A 14,860-nucleotide genomic window follows, 5' to 3' on the forward strand; every position below is an offset into this window, starting at 1 on the left:
AACCCAATTTAAAAATGGGTGGAAGACCTAAATAGACATTTAACTAAAGAAGACATACAGATGGCCAAGAGGCACATGAAAAGATGCTCAACATCACTAATTACTAGAGAAATGCAAGTCAAAACTACAATGAGGTATCACCTCACACCAGTCAGAATGGCCATCATCAAAAAATCTACAAAAAATAAATGCTGGAGAGGGTGTGGAGAAAAGGGAACCCTCTTACACTGTTGGTGGGAATGTAAATTGATACAGCCACTATGGAGAACAGTATGGAGGTTCCTTAAAAAACTAAAAGTGTTGGTATTTTTGCATAAAATAAACCAATTTCTACTTACATGGATGGAAGGAATACTCTAGAAGAAGGTAAATAAACAGACATTCAAAACATTCTAACAAATCTAGTTCATCTTTTGCACAGGAGATTTGCAATATTTTATTATATAATAAGATGAAGATGTATTTTAAGTCAGATTGCTAATGTTTGGACAGCATGCCTACATCAGAAGATGTGTAGTTCAGAATTGTTTATTTTTATTTTTTAAGTCAAAATACTGATTGAACTGTGCTTAATTATTTTTTTATCCAAAATACATAAAACTCAAGATAGATAATATTTTCATCTGTGGGAAATAATTTGCTTTTCTTGTACTGATAATTAAAGATTATAGCAACCATTGAGAAAAAATGACAGATTTAAAAAAAAATAATCTTTTATAGCAATGAAAACTTTAATCTGCTACTTGAAAGCAATAGAACAGCAAAGGGCAAGATCATATCAGTATGGTCTTATTTAGAATACAACAGTCAAATTCACTAAGTGCTTTATGTTTTTGTCTGAATTCTAACTCAATTTTTAGAATCTATGAAGATAATAAACAAACCAAAATATGGCTAATATTCTATTTTTGTCAGGTGATTAAGTATATTTAGCAAAATGTAAAATAGCACAGACTTCACAAGCAAAGTTCATTTTCATATGTAGAAAAATATTTCATGAAAATGATTCTTTTGTATAAAATCACTGCAAAAATGAGAAAGCTCATTTTAATATTCCCCATTGAATGATACCCCAGTCCTATGATTCCAATTACAAGTTGAGTGAAATTCAGTGAATTTCAATAGAAGATTGAAATTGGTCTATTGACCAAGATTCAATAGAAGGAATGGACTTTCTTTTTCCGGCATGGACTATCAACACTTTACTCTCAGTCAGATATGTGGGTCAGTCTAAGATTTCAACATAATTATCATTTTGTATGTGGTTATTTTGGGTGACACGTTTGACTTTTATTGATATTTCTAAACAGATTAACTAAATGAAAAATTTTAAAAACCATAATGACAAATATTTTTAGTTTGTCAAATTTTCTTTCCAATCACCTATTTTTTCTAGATATCATAGATAATGTATCAACTTTTACATATTTTTGCCCAAATTGAGGATAAAATAAATTTTCCACCACTTTATCTTCTTTTTTTGGGGTTAATTTTCTACCTAGGTATTAATATGAATACTATGAAAGAACAATAACTCCTATAAACCATAGATTGCTCCATGGATCTGCAACAAAACCATCTTTCTTTTCCAGAAAAATCTCACCGCTTAAAAGGGGATCTGTAAAGAAACTTACATGGATTTGGCATGTAATAAAGCATGCTTTTCCCAAACAAATGTTTCCCCAGTACATAAACTCATTAATGTCCTTCATAAGAACACCAGTAAAAGTAACTCATGAGATGGGAGATTTGGGCATTATAACAGACCTTAGGGCCATGTTCTATTCCATCACCTATGGGTTTCACCTTCTTATTGATGACACTGAGTAGTGCATATTCAATTTCTAGCCATTTCATCAACAGATTTTACTTGTGACTAAGGGTTCCATTTCCTATTCCTACCCCACGATATTCCATTGGCTCAATAATCATCATTTCTAGGAGACAATGTAAGCGCTTTATAAAAGTGAATTAGACACATTCATGCACCTGCATGTTTAGGGTGTCACTGACTTTTTGTTTTAAACCTATAAATAAAAGATCCATCCGCTCATTATTATTATTATTTAGAAATACAAAACGATTCTGTTATTTCTGCACTATTATTTCTGTTACAAAAGACCACTTCATCCTGATGAAACTCACACAGTGATTTAGGACAGAATAGCAAGTAGGTTTCAAAGCCGTCATGTTTGCATTAACCTCTTCCATATTTTCGAATATATCTCTCTTCTATCACCCATCCCTCATCTGCTCTCACATTAATTTCTCATTCTTCATATATTATGAATATTTACTTAATAATAAAAAAGAGCAGAAAGGAACCAATTGACCGGTTTTATGTGCATTGTGGTCTCTCAAATCTTGCTCAATAAGTAAATATCTTGCTAAATAAATAAATTAGGCCTCACTTGATCCAGAAACCATGGATTGGTACTAAACATGGGGACAAATGTAAAAAGAATATCCAGTTCTTGTAAAATACAAAGTACAAACACATATTATAGGATATCATATTTTAAAGGCTCAAAGTTCCTTAAAATTTACGTGATTTACTGATTTCCTCTAGAATTTCTTGTAGAACAGTAGATAAAAATTGGATATGTAGTAATGTTAGGGCTAAACTTTATTTTTACCTTAATATGAATATATTTATATTTTCCTCAGTTCCATGAATGTCATGGAATCTCAGTAGGGAAGTGACTTTTCAAAGTAAGCTCTGGGCAGGTAGCCACAAGGAAGACTACAGGGGCACAGATATGCTGTGCTTCATTTTTTTTTTTTTAAACATCTTTATTGGAGTATAATTGCTTTACAATGGTGTGTTAGTTTCTGCTTTATAACAAAGTGAATCAGTTATACATATACATATGTTCCCATATCTCTTCCCTCTTGTATCTCCCTCCCTCCCACCCTCCCTATCCCACCCCTCTAGGTGGTCACAAAGCACCGAGCTGATCTCCCTGTGCTATGCGGTTGCTTCCCACTAGCTATCTATTTTACGTTTGGTAGTGTATATATGTCCATGCCACTCTCTCACTTTGTCACAGCTTACCCTTCCCCCTCCCCATATCCTCAAGTCCATTCTCTAGTAGGTCTGTGTCTTTATTCCCATCTTGCCACTAGGGTCTTCATGACCTTTTTTTTTTTCCCTTAGATTCCATATATATGTGTTAGCATACTGTATTTGTTTTTCTCTTTCTGACTTACTTCACTCTGTATGACAGACTCTAACTCCATCCACCTCACTACAAATAACTCCATTTCATTTCTTTTTATGGCTGAGTAATATTCCATTGTATATATGTGCCACATCTTCTTTATCCATTCATCCGTTGATGGTCACTTAGGTTGCTTCCATGTCCTGGCTATTGTAGATGGAGATGCAATGAACATTGTGGTACATGACTCTTTTTGAATTATGGTTTTCTCAGGGTATATGCCCAGTAGTGGGATTGCTAAAAAAAAAAAAAAAAAAAAAAAAAATAGAACTACCATACAATCCAAAATAAAATATTTTATTTTACCTTCTTTTATTCTTTCAATGATAGTCTTCCTTTCTTTTATGCAGATCCAGTTTCTGACCCATTTAAATTTTCTTCTCCCTGAAGAACTTTTTTTTTTTAAACCTTCCTGTGTGCCTTCCTTCACTCACTTTTTTTTTTTTGTTTTTTAATAGTTTTTTAAAATTTATTTATTTATTTATGGCTGCGTTGGGTCCTCGTTTCTGTGCAAGGGCTCTCTCTAGTTGCGGCAAGCGGGGGCCACTCTTCATCGCGGTGCATGGGCCTCTCACTATCGTGGCCTCTCTTGTTGCGGAACACAGGCTCCAGACGCACAGACAGGCTCAGTAGTTGTGGCTCATGGGCCCAGTTGCTCCGCGGCATGTGGGATGTTCCCAGACCAGGGCTCGAACCCGTGTCCCCTGCATTGGCAGGCAGATTCTCAACCACTGCGCCACCAGGGAAGCCCCAGAACTTCTTTTAATGTATCTTGCAAGGCAGGTCTACTGGCTAGGAAGGCTCTCAGTTTGTTTTTGTCTGAGAAGGTCTTTATTTCTCCCTCACTATTGAAGGATAATTTCACTGGATATAGAAACCTAGACTTTGATTTTTTTTCTTTATTTTAAATACTTGAAATATTTCACCTCAGTCTCTTTTTGCTTGCATGATTTCTGATGAAAAGTCCATTGTAATTTTTTTCGTTATTTCTCTGTAAGTAAGGTGTCTTGTTTACTTTGGCTCCTTTCAAGATGTCTCTTCGTCTTTGCTTTTTTGTTGTTTGAATATGATATGACTAAGTGTAGAATTTGATATATATCCTCCTTGCTGTTCCTTTAACTTCTCGGGTTTGTATTTGGTGTGTGTTACTAATTTTGGAAAATTCTTGGCCATTATTACTTCAAATATTTTTTCTGCTCCATTTTCTCTTTTTTCACCTTCTGATATTCCCCATGGCCAGCTAATATTCTACTAAAAAATAAAATAGAATATAAAATTAAGTAAAATAAAATAAGGAGCAGCATTGCAATGGTTTGAATATGATTTGATCCATTAAAGAAAATAATCTATCTGCATAAAGGTTCATAAGGTTTATAGTTAGTATGTAATTTAGAATATTTTGAACTAAAGGGGTTTTTTGTTTTTGTTTAGTGTTTTTCAATAAAAGTAAACTGAATTTGAATATAGATTTTTCCCTAAAGAATTGAAATAATTATCATTGCTTCATTACTTTCCTTGCCTTAATTTTCTTATCATATCTATGTATATGGAGACTATAGATCTGTAATGCTTAGTGCAATTCCTGATATGATACATATCTTCAATGAATATTTGTTCTCCCTTTCCTTTTTGTAATCTGGATGCTGGTCCAAGGATATGGTTGCTGTCTAATTTCTCGAACACGTCAAGGAATGGAAAGTAAACTGTAGTACATTATTACGTCAAGGCCAGCAAATATATCATTTTACAAAACTGACAATAAAAAACTTCTCTTTAAAAATTACAAGGTTGGGCTTCCCTGGTGGCGCAGTGGTTGAGAATTTGCCTGCCAATGCAGGGGACACGGGTTCGAGCCCTGGTCTGGGAGGATCCCACATGCCGTGGAGCAACTGGGCCCGTGAGCCACAACTACTGAGCCTGCGCGTCTGGAGCCTGTGCTCCACAGCAAGAGAGGCCGCGATAGTGAGAGGCCCGTGCACCGTAATGAAGAGTGGCCCCCACTTGCCGCAACTGGAGAGAGCCCTCGCACAGAAACGAAGACCCAACACAGCCAAAAATTAATTAATTAATTAATTAATTAATTTTAAAAAAGTGTCCCCATTCCTCTACCTTTAAAAAAAAAAAAAATTACAAGGTTGCTTTTAAGGTTTGAAACCAACATCAGCAATGCAATGCCAGCTTCTGATTAATTTATATAGAAGTATTTAGGAACAAAGAAGAGGCATACTGTACCACACAAAAATTTGCACATGAAAGTTTATTGCAGCTTGATTCATAATTGCCAAAACTTTGAAGCAACCAAGAGGTCCTTCAAAAGGTGAATGGAATACAATGGATAAACTGTGGTACATCCATACAATGGCATATTACTCAAGGATAAAAAGAAATAAGCTACCCAGCCATGATAAGACATGGAGGAACATTGAATATATATTGCTTAGTGAAAGAAGCCAGTCTGCAAAGTCTGCATGTTGTATGATTCCAACTACCTGACCTCCTGGAAAGAGAAAAACTATAGGGATAGTAAAAAAAAAAAAAAAAAAAAAAAAAAAAAAAAAAAAAAAAAAAAAAATCAGTAGTTGCTAGGGGTTGATGTGGGAGAGGTGAAGAGGTAGAGAACAGGGGACTTTCAGAGCAGTGAAACTATTGCATATGATACTCTTATGGTAGATACATGACATTATACATTTGGAAAAGCCCATAGAGCTGTACAATAAAAGAGTGAACTCTAAACTATGGGCTTTAGTTAACAATAACATATCAATATTGTTTCATCAATTTTAATAAAAGTACCAGGCCAATGCAAGATGTTAATAATAGGGAAACTGGTTGGGGGTTGCGGGGGGGGACAGATGAGAAGGGAGAGAGTATAGGGAACTCTGTACTTTCTGTTCAATTTTTCTGTAACCTACAGCTGCTCTAATAAATCAAGTCTACTGATTAATAAAGCAAAGCAAAAAATACTGTAAGCCAAGCATATTGTCATGGTAACATGCAATTTAGTTTTTTAAAACATATATAAATTTCCTAATTTTTGTCTTGCACATTATTTTTTTTTCAGGGTGTTTTTTTTAATAACTTCTAACTTAGCTTGGCTTTTTTCTAATGGGTAAAGCCGGAAATTAAATATGCTTTTATTATTCAGAAGATATGATGTTACAGTAACAGGGAATTATTAATATTTAAGAATGTATTAACATATTTATATATTGTAATAGTAAATGGATTTTTGTTTCCAAACAAAACACAATTGACAGGATAAAAGTGAAATTACCCAGTGATGAGCATCACAATGAGCGATATGGAACTATCTCATTAACATTTTATCCTGTCAACCATAGAGATACTCAGTCTAAAAAAATAAAAACAAAACTTTCTCAGGGCAACTTGAATTATATACTATGGTTTCAATTTGTGTAAAATATTCGGCATTGACAAATGTTCTCAGAACACTCTCTACATTAAAAGTTTGGTGGGGACATAATAGTTGTAACAAAAAACAAATACAGATTTATAGAAAACAGGAAAAACAGCAGTCTGTTGTGATTTATGAAAACAATGAGTTCTTTAGAAATTATAAATTATTTTATCATTATATTTTAAATATAGAATACACTTTATTTGAAAAATAAGTTTCATTTTTACATTATTGCATTGAGAAATACTGACCCTAATAGTGTTATGGGTTGAACTGTATCCTCCATAGATATGTTAAAGTGTTAACCCCCAATACTGCAGAATGTGAACTTATTTGGAAACAGGGTCATTACAGATGTAATAAAGATGAGTTCATACAGGAGTAGAGTGTTCTTTTAGTCCAGTGTGTCTGATGTCCTTATAAGAAGATGCAACTGTAAGCCAAGGAATGCCAAGGGTTGATGGCTGCCATCAAAATCTAGGAAGAGGTGAGAAAGAATTCTCCCCTATAGGTTTCAGAGGGAGCATGGTGCTGTCAACACCTTGGTATTAGACTAATAGCCTCCAGAACTGTGATTGTATACATTTCTGTTGTTTAAGCAAGTAAGTTTGTGGTACTTTGTATAATGGCCCTAGGAAACTAATATAGATAGTAACCTATACAAACTACCTATGCTCTCATTTTTTATCGTAACACTTATCACTCAAAAACCAATATTATGTTCTCTACTTTTTAACCATCTTTCTTTCCTAGTAGAATGTAAATTTCTTGATGGCAGGAACTTTGTTCTTTAGAACATTGCCTGACAATTGAATGTTTATTAGTAATGATAGGTTTGGTTATTACACAGTAAGAAACACCCTAATATCAGTAATTTATGAAAGGTTTATTTTAGTGTATGCTACATGTCCTATACAGAGCTCCTCCCCTCATTGTATTCAGTCAGGGATCCAGGCTGTTGGAGAATCCATTTGATAACCTGTCTCCATGGTCATAGAGACAGAAGAAAGGGAACATAGAAAAGCATGACCTGACTCAATGTTATTATATTTTGTCTTAGTTGGGGTCTGTTCAGGAAACAGATGCTGAACAATTAAGAATAACTTGAGGAATGTTTAAATACAAAGAAAGGAGAATAAGGAAATTACCAGCAATAAATCTGGAACCGGGGCTGGGTGAGGGAAGAAGAGGTTAGCACACCTGGAAAAAGAGGGAACCACCTGGAGAACTAACAGTGACCTTCCATGGAGAGACTCAGCTAGCTAAGGAGACCTCATGGGGAAGAAATCTATAGGATAAATAGTCAGACCCATCTCTCCTCTTTCCTTGCTAACTCCTGCCAATGTTCCTCACAGGTTGAACCTAACCTGAAGTCAGAGAGCAAGGGAGCTTTTGGATGTAGTCCTCGTAAGTCAGTATCCCAAGTCTAAGCAGGACCAGGAAGGATAGAGAGTAAATTGGAGATGCAGTAGACGATATTTGGCCCATTAAGTTATTTCCATTTTTGCCATTTTATAATATTTCAAGGAGCAATCTTACACATCCGTCCTGGTCTACTCTCAAATTATTTAGGATGCATACCTAAAGTTGCTTACCTTATTTTGTTAGCTAGTAGACACTTTATAAATCCTATCAATAACAAGGGAATCTACTTATCTTTGTGATTCATAATTCCTCATAACGCATAGTCTTATTTTCTATGTTTTTCTTGTGAAAAGTAAAAGGTCCCATTTCACAAGGATGACTATGTTACATAATGTCAAGATTCAGTTCATTGTGTAGAAGACAACTCTTGAGGGTGATTTCTAGAAATAAAGGGTCCTAAATTAAGTTTGAGTTACAGAGGACCAGCAGTATATTGAATAGGAAACATTTTTAATCTATTTAAGCTATTTTAATTTCTTTATCACCTATTTTGCAAATATTTTTAACAATCTAAATTTAGATTGGTTTGCAATATGTTTTCAACATAGAGACTCTGATATTTCTAGTTATATCTAAGAAACTAGATTTTTGCATTGTCTCTATTATTAGGTTAGTAAGAGAGAAGTATTGGCTATATTGATTTGATTATTTGGTATCTATTAAGAGCATCATTATTTAACCAACTAACAAACCAATGAACAAACCAATATGCTTAATGTTGTGGTAAATTAAAATTAAAAAGGACACGATTTCTGTCCTCAGGGGGATCACATGCTTACTGGTCACCAGATTGTAAAGATAACTGTGATATGCAGCAGGATGAAATAAGTATTAATACTATACTAGCCAGTGTTAAGAGATAATTTTAAGTATCTGGGAGGAATGAAGAGAAGTATTTAATTCTACATTGAGAAACAAGGAGAGTGTTCTTAGAGAAAATGGCATTTGATTTGAATATTAATGAATAGGTAGGATTTTACAGTTGAGAAAAGAAGAAAGGACTTCATAGTCTAATATAAGCAGAGTACAAAGATGGAAATAGTATTTTCAGGGAAAAAATACTAGTACCAAATGTTTTAAATTTTGATGAATTTCAATAGCAAGGAAGATGGGCTGAAGAGAAAGCCTAATGGCCCCTTCATTTTTGTTTTAATTGATTTATTTTAAAAATCTGAATAGAGAGTTCAGTACAGGAAAGGGAGAAACAGAAGCCTGCTGAAGCATGCTTGGAAAGATAGAAAAGAAAATCCTTACAACCATCTTTATAACTGCTACCCAAAGTGGACTGAACAAAGGAATATGTGGAAAAATCTATGAAATAAAGTACATTTGCCACAAATGTTTGCAATGGCCTAACCTCTTAAAAGGGTGTCCTCTTGGCAGTGTGTCAGAGAAAGGATAAAAATGCAAGGAAGCAGATGTGAGTGCTGGAAGGGAGGCATCCTTTTCTGACCACAAGAACAGATTTGCCAAGGCAGGAGAGTTGATAAATGAAGAGAAGATATCACATCTGTGAAGCCGTCCACTCAGATTATGATTATTACTCTAATTTTCTCCCTAGTACACTTAAACACTAAATTATTGAAAGAAAAAAAAAAACAACTGTAGTTCAAGTTATTAGGCAAGAACCCCTAAAGCTCTCAAGTAAACCAGTCTGCTGGGATCAGGAGGGAAACATTTATTGTCCTTATTAAAGTGGGAAGACCAAATGCAGGGCTCATTCACTGCATTAGTTATAAGGCACAATATACTTCATAATCTACGTGAATGCTGCCTAATGGAGGTATCAGTCATGCTCAGGTAAAATAGTCTTAAGTCAAAGATGAACTGAGAGAAAAGCCACAATATAGAACCTATTCAAAAATGGAAGGGAAATATAGTAACATATGTTTAAAAAAAAAAAAAAAGCATGAAGAGGCCAATTTAGATGATGATTTACTTTAGAAAACGGAGGAAATATTATTCTACTGCTTTGATCCATACAAGAATTTTTAGAGGTCATTTTATGTATGAAATAAGAAATCAAAAGAGGCATTATAATAAAACAGAATGAGAGTAAAGGGAAGTTACTAGAATTGAAACAGGAGAAAACAGAAACTAATCCAAGAGTATCCCATGGTGGTTTATGATGAACATGGATATGTACTGCCCTTCCAGGGGGGTTTTGATGCACAAACCAGCTTGCTTCTCCCTTCTCTGTATGATTCACACCATGTCTCATTTAGTGTTTAAGAAAAATCAAAGAAAATCATACTAATTTCCACCAAAATTAAAGGGATTTGGTTAGAAGATGGTCATTATGGAGAAGAGAGAACTAAGATTCAGTACAAAGATAATTAGTATTCCTGAAGGAAATAGGAAAGAATTGGTACAGAAAAGAATCTTTCAAAAATGTGATAGAATGTACTTGAAGTACTAGAATGCCTGAAAATTCAGATATAAGTTATACAATATATAAGAAAAATGACAAAGCGTAATGATTAAGAAATATCCTGATGAATTTACTGACCTACATGGACTAGGAAAAGAATTCCATAGGGAGTTATCTTGTCCATGGAATTTGCCTCTGAAGAATGAAAAAAAAAAGATTATCTACATATTTTTGATGGAAAACAATATTCCTCCTATTATATGACTAAAACATAAGCAATATATTCTCCAATACTCAGGAATTATTAAAAGATAGCATGCATATACCCTTTCTGAAAAAAAAATTGTTTTGAACGCACAGTCCAGCCAATTCACAGTTGAATCAAAATTAAGAAATTACAATAGGGTAATTGTATCATAAAAAACCTGATGGTACTTATTAAATTCTTTTTAACTTCCTATAATAGTGTATGATTCTCTTTATAAGATTTGTGGTTTTTCTATTACATGTGATCAAGTTACAGTGGTTTGAAGAATCTTTCCTAAGGATGTGTTTTTGTTAAGTTGAACCATATGAAACTGCCCTTTTTGTAGGTCAAAAAATGGTAGAATATAAGGAATTTCATGAGATTCAATTTCACAGTTAGAATTTTTAATTTCAAAAATGTTAAAATAGTTTTAGGCATCTTTTCCTTTGATGATTTAGGTCAGACTTTTTTAAAGTTTTTCTTTGTAAGTCTATTCATATGCTACCATCTTTCCCTGAAATCCATGAATTTTTATTAATTAGATTTCTTAATAAGCTCCTTTTTTCAGATTAAAAAAATAAATCTTGCCAGAACAGAATAATTAGGTTAACCTTTCTTTGCTCAAAAGTTCACTTGTATAAGTCATGGTGATTTATAATGACATCAGTGTACCCTCTCAGTGTTTAACAATTAAATCTATTTTTGTTCTTATCTTCACTTTGACCTAAAATTTAATCATTTTCATTATTCCAAGAAAAGACTTATTGTATGGAATAAATTATCTCCATAGCTAATAATTTAGTCACTTGAAACTAAACATTATTAATATAAATGCTTTATAATTTGTTTTGTTTGCAAATCTTTATGAGGAGATAAAAGCCATAGCTTGTTTAATCTCAACATCCTGCTGTTACCAAGAGATCCTTTTGTGCTGAGGGATTCTGGGAATATGGCGACCTGAGTATATCCTCCTTACTCTTCAATCCCAACTACAATTTACTTCCCTCTGGTTAACCAGGATCCTGCTAAAACTGGAAAATACTTGGAGTGGCAATATCTCTGTTTAATTTTCAAAGGGCTCCCTCAGCAGTCTTAGGAAAAAAAAAAAAAAAAAGTCAGTAGAAAGCAGGGACAGAGCCCAGGCAATAGACCCCAGGAAGAGCTTCACTATCAAAAGTATTAGCACTTAAGTCCCAAAAAAACTTCAACAGGAATGAGTATGTTGATGTCCTTGACATTGAAAAAGGTCAGGAGAAAGTCATTAGCTTTTTTGCCGTTCACCAAAGGTGAGATTCCACCCTTACTGATATTCAAAATATAGGTCTCAAATTCAAGGAGCCATAAAAAAAACTAAAAAGCTAGCATAACTTATTTGTAAAAATAGAAGTTAGAAAACAATTAAGAAATGAGATAATGAGAGAGAAAAAGCCTTCACCAATACCATACATGTCACGGGAGAAAGAAAAAAAAAAAGAGATTTAAGCTATTTAAAAAGTGAGAAACCTTATTAATTAAATACTTGAAGAAAGACTTCACCAAAAATAATAAACCGAAACAGAGAACTCAATATGGGAAAAAATGAACAGCAGAGGAAAGAGTGGTTAGGAGTGAACCTTGATATTTAGGTATTTAATGGCTAAAGATAGCCTCTTTAGGACTATGTAATATCAACATCAAAGAAAGTTTCCTCAATCAGAAGAATCACAGAGTAAGAGAACTTCTATTAGAAACTAATGATCAGAAAAGAAAAAAAAAAAAGCTAGGAAATGAAGGTTGAGAGAGAGGATATTATGTACGTGTATTCTAAAGGCAACACAGAAAAATGAGAGGAAAACTAGTGGATGAGAGGAGAAAAAGTAAAATTATTATAAAGATCATGTCCTTCTTTTGAGAGGGAAGTAAATTAAAGTGCCATGGTTGAGGAAAATACATCTCAGCGATGAAAAACAGTTATCTTTTCAAAAATTAAATACTGGTTATTCATATCTGATTAGGAGAATAGGTTAAAAAATGGTAATTGTTTAAAGAAATGGGAAATTGGAGTAGACAGAAACTAACAATAAACAAAACAAAGTCCCTGCTCTCATGGAGTTTACATTTAGTGGGAGGAGGTAAAATAAATTCATTTTTAGGAGGTGATATTTCTATGTAGAAAAATGAAACAGCATAAATGATGGAAAATGATGAATGATCAAGGAAATTGTTTCTCACAGCATGGCAATGCTCAAACTGGAAGCTTGTCTGGCTTATTTGGAAAATAGAAAGAAGTCATGGTATCTAAAAAAATGATGAGCAAGGAATTCAGAGATAAGAGATCAGAGAAGTAGTAAGGGCAAACATCATGCAGGGCCTTATATGCCATGGTGAAGAATGAATTTTATTCTAAGTGAGATGGGAGTCACTGGAAGTTTATGGGCAGAGTAATGAGAGGCTTTACCTTATATTTTAATACAATTACTCACCTGTGTTGAAAATAAGATTAGAAGTAAAAGGGTAAAGATGGGGTGAACTCCCTTATAGATTTTTTTTTTTAATTTGGTAAGTTTCCCATGTACAGAAATAAGGTGATGACAAATTCCATATGTGCCTAACAATGGTCTCTGCAAGAGAATATTTGCTCCCCATTATTAGTTGCTCAAATTCTTTAGAAATATAGCCCTACATTTTTGGTGGGATACATTCCATTTAGCCTAAAGATAGCATTTCCTCCTATACCTAGCAGCTAGATATGGAAAGGTGACTACACTCATGCCAGTAGGAGGTAAACGTAAGTGTTATGCCTCTTCTTCATGAAATTCATGTGATGTCAGGGCTGGAACTACCACCCTGGACCATGAAATGGCCCTAGAAATTAAATACATGCAGAGCAGAGCACAGATAAAACAACCTTAAATAATTACCACAACAGAAAACTACACCAGCCCTGGACTACTTACCGCGGGCTTTGTATTTGAGAAGGAAAACTTCTCTGTCTTCTTTTAATCATAGCTATTTGAGGTTTTTCTCATCATGCTGAATATAACCATAACTGATATAATTTGGCAAACAAATTAAAGCATCTGCCTGAAACCTTAGCCAGAGAAAATTTCTCCCAGTACACATGAGCTAAGTACATGAAGCTACTATTACAAATATTTTGGTCAAACATTTTGTGAGCAATCATAACAGCAAAAATGTTTTGGTAACTACAAATAGACATTTTGAAAAGGAAAATTTCCATTTGTTAATCATCTTTGAGCAGGTGAAATTGACTACCAAATTTCCAGTTAAGACCTCACAAAAGGGTTTATTATCTCCCACCTACCAATCAATTCTAGCCACTAGCTAACTAGATTTTCTTCTCAGGGACACTAGAACAAAGGGAAATGCACTTTTTTTTTTTTTACTATTATTAGCATATAATTGATATCCAGTAAATGTTTTAGGAATCAGGTCACTGATTCCAGTTTATTTTTAAGCATTCAGATAGTGTGAACGTTTGATTTCCATGGAAATGTAACAAAAAGGAATTAGAAAACACTAATTTATTTCATTTCATTTTGACTAATTTGTATGACTTAGATATAGGGTTTATGAGCCAGTGCTTAATTTCATGGCTGTCACAAAACTTACGGTTTTCAAAAACAGGCAAAGTGTTGCCAAAAATTATAAATAACAAAATTTTCTCAAAGACAGTCTTGTGATATTCCTGAACATGGGTTTCATATTTTCTAATTATAAATAAAATGTATATTTATTAACATATATTTGGAAAATACAAGATATAAAATCACTCTCAACAAAATCATTTGAACAGCTATATATACAAAATCACTTGTATCTTCTTAGCTAAATAGCTATTTTTCATTTTGCCATTTTATGAATTTCCTTTCACTCATTTGAAATAATTTACTCATAGAATAATTTGAACATTGTTATTCTTTATTTTTGAAAGTTTGTAAGATATTTAGTTTTATACTTATTTATGAATGTACATTTTAAAATTAGAAAAAGGTATAATTGAAAGTGTTATTTGATCGTAGTAAAAATGTCCAGGATGGCTGCAAAACTCTGGAAAACTTATTTAAATAGCTATCACTGCTTAGTCGGGTCAAATTTGAACTACAGCAAAACTCTTCTCTGGTATAACAAAAGAAACTTTAGAAAAGCAAGTTATTCCCACCCTGCCAAAGAAAACA

Source organism: Eschrichtius robustus, chromosome 1, assembly GCF_028021215.1.
Source record: "Eschrichtius robustus isolate mEscRob2 chromosome 1, mEscRob2.pri, whole genome shotgun sequence".
Lineage (NCBI taxonomy): Eukaryota > Metazoa > Chordata > Mammalia > Artiodactyla > Eschrichtiidae > Eschrichtius > Eschrichtius robustus.